Below are 8,067 nucleotides of genomic sequence, written 5' to 3'. Positions count from 1 at the left end.
TCACCAAGTGGGCGCCCCTAGTCGGTTGGTCCTAGTCGGCTCTGACTGCGCTAGTCAGAGAAGAGCTGTGAGCAGAGGTTCGGTGTATCCCCGGTCAGAGAGGCGGGTCGGAGTCAGAAGCGTTGTTGGCTAGGCCTTCTGGTTGGAGAGGTAGGCCGAAGTCGGAAGCGAAGCCTTCTAGTTAGAGAGGTGGGCCAGAGTCGGAAGCGGGCACTGTTCCTCCTTGGCCAAGCCTTCAGGTCAGAGATTGGATCATCCTTCTAGCCTGTCGTTAGGTTTTTGGGTTGGCCTAGGAGTTGCGCGTCGTTCACAACATCATCTGCTGGGCTAAGCTTTTTACTGGGAAGCAGGTCCATGAGGGACCCTGAGTTTATGAACCCAATAGGATGTGTCAGGTCATGAGTGACCAGACGTGCCTGGGAGTCCGGTCAGCTCCCCACATCTCTGCCTACGAAAAACCTACCGACATCAATGTACGTCAGCCATGACCTGACGCAGCCCCTACGTGTTCGGTCGCGCGCTGACCTCTGTGTCCACTCGCTTGAAGAAGTGACTGGGCGCGCTAGTCAGGGCTAGAGCTAGCGTTCGGTCCTTCAGCTCGCCCTCAGCTAGATAGTGCTCCTTCGCTATAATTGACCGAACGCGCTCGAGGTGAGTCCAGTCACCCCATGGCCAGCGCTCGGTCGTGGACTGTCTCCTCCTTTTCTTTTTTAAGTCCACAACGGCTTCACCCTTGCATCCAACTTGCTAACCACAAAGTGTAAAACTAGTGTGCACGAGTGTTAGCATTTTTCAAAGCATTTTACAAGTGTCAAGGTTTGCACACTAGGTTCCTAAATGCATATATAAGAATCATGTCATCTAGTGGCACTCGATAAACCATTTAGCCAAAGATTTCCCCTCTTTATAGTACGGCTATCGATCCTAAGTCACTCACACTCTCTATGGTGTCTTGAGTGCAAAACAAAAACTTATCTTATACCTTTGCCTTGATCTTCTCGGTTTTGTTTTCTCTTTCTACTTTTCCAAGTTAGAGCTTGATCATCATCAACACTTGTCCATCTTCATCTCCATGGAACTCACCTTGCTCACTCACTTGGATTGCACCAACCTAGCTCATATCACCACTCATGACAAAGGTAAGAGCTAGGTTTCATCAATTATGCAAAACCAAACTAGGGCTTTCAGGCTAGTTCTAGGACGTAAGTCCTTCTTGTGCCCTCTTCAACATCGTTGGCGTCTATGGACATCATTCCCTTCTTGGAGGCTTCATTGTTGACCACCATCTATTAGAGCCGCTCCTAGCTTGTACTGTGCCAGCTGTGCTTCAGCTTCCTCATCGCTTTTGTTTGTCCACCTAGGGTGTTGTTGTTGCTATAGTTGTCATCTTCTTCACAGTGGCTACCTAGTCGCTTGCGGATGCTATCGTCTTCTTCTTCGCAGCGGCTACCTGGTCGCTTGCGGATAATGTCGTTTTCTTCTTCACAGCGGCTACCTGGTCACTTGCAAATATGCTGGGCTTTCTACCGGTGGATGCTTTGCCACCACGGCTTCACCCCCTCTGTTGGCGACCATTGCGCGGATGTATTTTCTTTTGCAGGCATAGTCGGTTGGTGTTTGAGGTGGTGGTTCCCCCTCGTGTTTTCTTGCTGTCTGTTTGTGTCTTTTGTATTCCGCAGGTAATCCTAAGATTACTTGTGAGTCTTTTGTAACTGTTATCCAGCCTTTTTTGGACATTCCTCTTAATGAAAAATGGGTAAAAGATCCGATCGCGAAAAAACAGTTGTCAGAAATATATATACAAACATGAGCATGGCTACTCTATCTGTACAAACTACAAATTACAAGCAACTGAGTTCAGATGCCCCCTACTTTCTGGCAGTGCAAGGTTGTGGGTAGATGGTTCTAGATTTACTGCATTTTGCATTCCTGACATGTGCTTTCTACATTGCCCTTGCCGCCCTATATTTTTAGGTCGATGTTCTACAAGGTAATGCCTTGGCATGGGACATTCTTGCTACAATTCATATTGATGGCATCCTTGGTAATGGTTGTCCCTCAAATGTTCTTGAAGACAACATTGCTCACCTGCACTGCTGATCTTTGTTCACCGCATGGCTTAGTCTTATCGTAGTAATTCTGGTTGATGATTATCGGGTTCTTGACATTGTACATGATGATGTTCTGGGATGTGATGTCCTTGGAGTATCCACTTCCTCCCTGATAGGTCTAGATGCGTGCTCCATTAGTTGTGCCATATAGTTGCACTGAATCTATGGTAATGCCAGAGACTTTGGCTCTTGAGTTGTCATCTCCCAAGCTTCCAATGTTGATCCCATGCCCAGGACCACAAACAACTTTGGAGACATGAAGGTTATGAGTCCCATTCTCGATTGACATGCAATCGTCCCCTACAAGATTCAACAAAGAAGATCTAAGTTCACTGAAAGCTTGAAGACAATATATTCCGTATGAAGTGAATAGTGAACATGCTACTTACCAGTCTTGATCTTGCAGTCTGTGACCCGTACATCTTTGCTCTGAGTGATGTGGATGCCATCAGTGTTAGGGCTCATGCCAGGCGCTGTGATGGACAACCTTGCCAGTTGCACATTGGTGCAATCTTCGATTGACATATGTATTTGTTGGTTGTTCACAATTTTTAGATCCTCCATCCTCAAATTGGTGCAATAGCATAATGACAAAGCCGTTGGAGCTTCCTTGCAAGGCTAAAGAAAAGAGAAGCCAATATTTAGCTAGATTAGATACTTTCTAGTAAAGATCAAGCTTATAGATATTCAGATAAACCAAAAGGTCTCGACGCCACACTTACCAGAGCCTTGTTGATCTTGCAGTAGTGTGGCCACCCCTTGTCGCCGTTGCCATCGATGTCGCCTGCCACCTATGACGGTGAGCTTGTTGATGCTTTAGAACATGATCCAGTGGCTCCTGTCCTTGTCGCTCCTAGTCCGCTCTATTCGGCGACGCCACCAGCGTGCCTTTCACCATGAATGTGATGTTTGACTTGCACGAGCCGGAAAGGCTGATGACCTTGAGTAGGTAGCGCTTGGCACCAGGTACGAGTAGGACTGTCGGCCATAGTGAGGTGCACACTGCCTTCCACACCCTGGCCAATGCCTACATGTCATCATGGCTGCCGTTGCCACGGGCGTCGTAGCTATCGAGGCTAAACACGCTCTGTGACGATGACCCCAGCAACCAGCCCCTAGGTGCGCCGGTAGATCCATTGGCGCCAGGGCTGCGTGAGTGGTGATCCGAGGTGTCATTGCTCGCTCTTGCAGCCTCAAGAGTGTAGGACATGAAGAGCAGCGTGAGGAGAGGCACCATCATCAACTTGCTGCTGGGTGCCATTGCTAGAGCTATGCATGATGTCCTGGTTAGTTGTAGATCGTGTTGAGTAATCTGCTGCTCCTCTTGTGTGAATGCATGATAGGGACATGCGGTGCCGAAAAGGGCTCCCTGCTGTTGCATTGCAGCAGCTACAGGGGTAGGCGCCGAATGGCTCTCCTGCCGCACTGTAGCCACTATAGGGGCAGGCGCCAAAGTCAGCCCTGCTGTCACATTTAGTCACTGTAGCAGCATGGTAGCCTGACATGTCTATGTACTAGAATTAGATGGGTAGAGTTGTATATATAGTTTGCCACTGCAACTCAGTAAAGAGAGCGAGTTCAGTTTGCTATCTCCTCTGCAGAGCTCCGGCCAACGCTGGTGCTTATGCTGTGTGTGCTCTGTTCTCCCTCCCTTCTTCTACCTCTAGCCATAGTGTGTGGTTGGCAACAACAGTGCATGGTCGGCAATGGTGGTGAGTGGTTGACTCACCTGTTGCTATGATCTAGTGGGCTAACAACTGGTGTCAGAGCCATACAAGCGTCGTCGCTGGACTAACCATTGGCAATGACAGACGGTTTGGAGATAGGCGATAGTAGCGGTGCTACTATGGCTGCCCAGCCATGATAGGAGGTCATTGTGTGCATGGTGCGGGAGGTCAGCGACACCAGTTGGCCGACGCTAACTCACACCAACTATAGTGAGTGGTCGGTGACCATGAAGGTCAAGCTCAGAGCCCGACAGCTTTAGAATGCTATTAACAAGGGCACCAACAATGAAGAAGATGATATATCAGCATTGGAGGCTATCTTCGCTGCTGTACTAGTGGAGTATAGGGAGCCATGTTAGAGGCAAAGAGCTCTGCTAAGGAGGCATAGGAGGCCATTGCGGTGATGCACGTCGGTTTCCGACCGCGCAAAGAAGGCGACGACCCAGCTTCTGAAGCAGGAGTACGCCAACCTCAAGTTCAAAGATGGTGAATCGGTGAAGGACTTCTCCCTCTGCCTGCAGACGCTTATCAGCAAGCTGAAGAGCCACTGGCAGTCACCATCGACGAAGAAGAGGCGGTCTCCAAGTACCTCCACTCCGTGCCGATGAAGTACATCTAGATTGCTCTCTCCATAGAGATGATGCTAGACTTGTCCACCCTCACCACTAAGGATGTGACAAGCCCATTTGTGGGTGGTGGACGAGCGCCTGAAGCAGGTGATGGCAACGACGAAGGACAGCGGCAAGCCGCTGCTGATAGAGGAGTAGGCTGCCTAGAGGAACTTTGGGGAAGCCTCCTCCAGTCGTGGTGGCGATGGCAAGCACCGCGGTAGGTCTTCTTCAGAGAAGAAGAAGAAGGTCAACCCCAACGCCTACCGGTGCTGTGGGAAGATGGGCCATTGGGCAAAAGAATGCCCAAATCACAAGAAGGGGAAGAAGGCTAAGGCTCATCTGGCGTAGGCTGATGATGATGTTGAGGCCACTCTCCTGATGGCGACATTCAGTGCACTACACGATGTTGAGGCTAAGGAGAAGGGAGAGGTGAAGGTAGTGGAAGGGTCTGGCAAGGCTCTGAAGGCTGTCCACCTCGATGAACCACGCACCCAAATCCACCTCGGACATGTGGGCGACGGACAGGATCAGCTATGGTACCTGGACTCCGGCACCAGCAACCACTTGATAAGCTCCAAGGAAGCCTTCTTTGAGCTCGACGGCAACGTGACCGGCACGGTGAAGCTCGGTGATGGCTCAAGGGTGGCAATACGAGGGCGTGGCACCATCATCTTTAGGTGCCAAAACAACGAGCACCACACGCTAATGGATGCATATTACATCCCGTAACTACGTTCAAGCATCATTAGCATTGGTTAGCTAGATGAGCGCGGTAGCGAGGTACTGATCAAGGACGGCGTCCTTATGATCAAGGATTAGGAGTAGCGCCTTCTTGCCAAGATGAAGAGGTCCCAGAACTAGCTATACCTGCTTGACTTGAAGGTGGAGCAGCCAGTGTGCCTAGTAGCACGGCACACCGCGGAGTCCTGGCTGTGGCAAGCCCGGTTCGGCCATCTCAGTTTTGACACGCTCGGTCGGCTGGAGAAGATGGTCCGAGGGCTACCCCACATCAAGCATGGAGGTGAGCTATGTGATAGCTGCCTGGTCGGAAAGCAATGGAGGCTGTCATTCCCAAAGGCGGCCAAGTATTGCGCGGAGGATGCTCTCGAGCTCGTCCACGGCGATCTCTGTGGGCCAATCAAGCCAGCCACAAACAGTGCTCGGTGGTACTTCCTCCTACTCATGGATGATTGCAGTCGCTATATGTGGCTGCAACTACCGATGAGCAAGGACGAAATGGTGGGTGTGATCAAGAAGTTCAAGGCACACACGAAGGTAGAGAGCAGCAAGAAGCTGCGCGTGCTGAGGACTGATCGCGGCGGTGAATTCACTTTGGTGGAGTTCACTATGTACTATGCGGATCAGGGTGTGGTGCAACACCACACCGTGCCATACTCGCCATAGCAGAATGGCATGGTCGAGCGACAGAACCAGACGGTGGTCGGCATGGCTCGATCCATGATGAAGGCCAAGAGCATGCCGACAAGTTTCTGGGGTGAGGCGGTGACCACGACAGTGTTCATCCTCAACTGCACGCCCACCAAGGCCCTAAAGGGCAAGACGTCATTCAAAGATTGGTATGGGCGCAACCCGAGCGTGTCCTTCCTTCGGACATTCGGCTGCATCGGCCACGTCAGGAAGACGAAGCCGGTCCTCACCAAGCTAGAGGACAGGAGCACACCGATGGTGTTCCTGGGCTACGTGAAAGGTACCAAGGTGTCCCGGCTCTATGACCCATGCGGAGGCATGGTGCTTGTCTCACACGATGTCATGTTCGACGAGAAGGCAGCCTAGGACTGGAACAGTTCGGGCATGGGGGAAGCTGGCGGCTTCACCAACACCTTCGTCGTTGAGCACTTGGTCATCCATGGTGGTGGAGATGCTAGAGAGGAGGTGCTGACCACTCCAGCAATGGAACTGAGCACTTTGGGAGGGGTGCCGAGCACTCCGAGAGTAATGCCGAGAAGTCCTGCAGTGGTGTTGACCACTCTAGGATGGGTGCCAAACACTCCCATAGCAGAGCCGAGAAGTCTTGCAGTGGTGCCGACCACTCCAAGATTAGGGCTGAGCACTCCTACAGTGGTGCCGAACACTCCAGGAGTAGGGACGAGCGGTCCAAGAGTAGTGCCGAGCACTGTAGCTGGGGAGCCGAGTAAGGAACTCCATCGACGTCGATTGAGTTTGCCTCACCTCTAAGTGACATCACTAAGTTCGTGGATGCCTTCCACGACGGTGAGGAGGTGCGGTTTCGTAGGCTAGACGACATCGTTGGTGGCACAGTGCCCTCAGGACTAGTGGGTCGGCTGCTCAATGACCCAGAGCTAGTTCTTGTAGTGCAGAGGAACCACCCACGTTCGCGCTGGCCGAGCACGTTGCAAACTGGCGATGGGCGATGCTGGAAGAGATGAAGGCGATCGAGGAAAACGAGACTTGGGAGCTCATCGATCCACCTCCAGGACATCGTACGATAGGCCTAAAGTGGGTGTACAAGGTCAAGCGGGATGAGCACAGCGCCATTGTCAAGCACAAGGCGCGCCTCGTCGCCTGAGGTTTTGTTCAGCGCGAAGGCATCGACTTCGAGAAAGTCTTTGCACCGGTAGCGTGCATGGAGTCTGTCCGATTGCTTCTGGCTTTGGCAGCAGCAAAGGACTGGCGCGTCTATCACCTAGGATGTAAAATCGGCCTTCCTCAATGGTAAGCTGGCAGAGACGGTCTTCGTCAGGCAACCTTCATGGTTTCGCCATCAAGGGAACGGAGCACAGGGTGCTCCGACTGCGCAAGGCGCTCTACGGGCTACGACAGGCCCCACGAGTGTGGAACGCCAAGCTTGACGCTATGCTTGGCGAGCTTGGGTTCACGAGGTGCGCAACCGAGCATGCGCTCTACACGTGGTGATGGGGAAGGAGGAGCTCGTCGTCGGCGTGTATGTGGATGACTTGATCATCACCGGCGCGCGTGCAGAGGACAGTGACAGCTTCAAGAGCGAGATGATAGCTCATTTTTGAATGAGCGATCTCGGCGTGCTCTCCTACTACCTCGGCATTGAGGTGAGATAGGGGAAGGAGGCACTCACGCTCGGTCAGAGCGCGTACGCCTCGAAGCTATTGGAGCGAAAGTGGCATGGCTGAGTGCAAGCCGTGCGTGACTCCAATGGAGGAGCGGCTGAAGCTGACAAAGGCTAGCACCATGGTGAAGGTAGATGCAACACTCTACCGGAGCATCGTTGGTGGTCTGCGCTATCTAGTCCACACGAGGCCGAACATTGTGTTCGCCGTGGGCTACGTTAGCCGCTTCATGGATGATCCTCAAGAGGATCACTGGGCTGCGGTGAAGCGGCTGCTGCGCTACGTCAAGGCGACGGTGGATCATGGGATTGTCTTCCCCAAGCCTAGTGAAAGTAGACTACAACTCACTGTGTTCAGCGATGCAGACATGGCGGGAGACATCGACGGTCGGTGGAGCACCTCTGGTGTGCTCGTCTTCCTCGGGTCGGCTCCAATCTCATGGTTGTCGCTGAAATAGAAGGTGGTGGCACTATCCACGTGTGAGGCAGAGTACGTGACGGCGGCCACAGTGGCGTGCCAAGCTGTATGGCTACGCCGACTGCTGGGCGAGCTG

At 52.4% G+C, this 8,067-nt stretch overlaps 1 pseudogene; it reads right to left on the bottom strand.

Moving 5' to 3' along the window:
- Positions 1-1,868: 1,868 nt before the first annotated feature.
- LOC136454804 (polygalacturonase ADPG2-like) lies at positions 1,869-3,372 on the bottom strand (annotated as a pseudogene).
- Between the last annotated feature and the right edge of the window lie 4,695 nt (positions 3,373-8,067).

The sequence above is a fragment of the Miscanthus floridulus genome, chromosome 1, assembly GCF_019320115.1.
Source record: "Miscanthus floridulus cultivar M001 chromosome 1, ASM1932011v1, whole genome shotgun sequence".
Classification (NCBI taxonomy): domain Eukaryota; kingdom Viridiplantae; phylum Streptophyta; class Magnoliopsida; order Poales; family Poaceae; genus Miscanthus; species Miscanthus floridulus.
The sequence above is the reverse complement of the archived record's forward strand: the minus strand, read 5'-3'. Positions and strand labels throughout refer to the sequence as shown.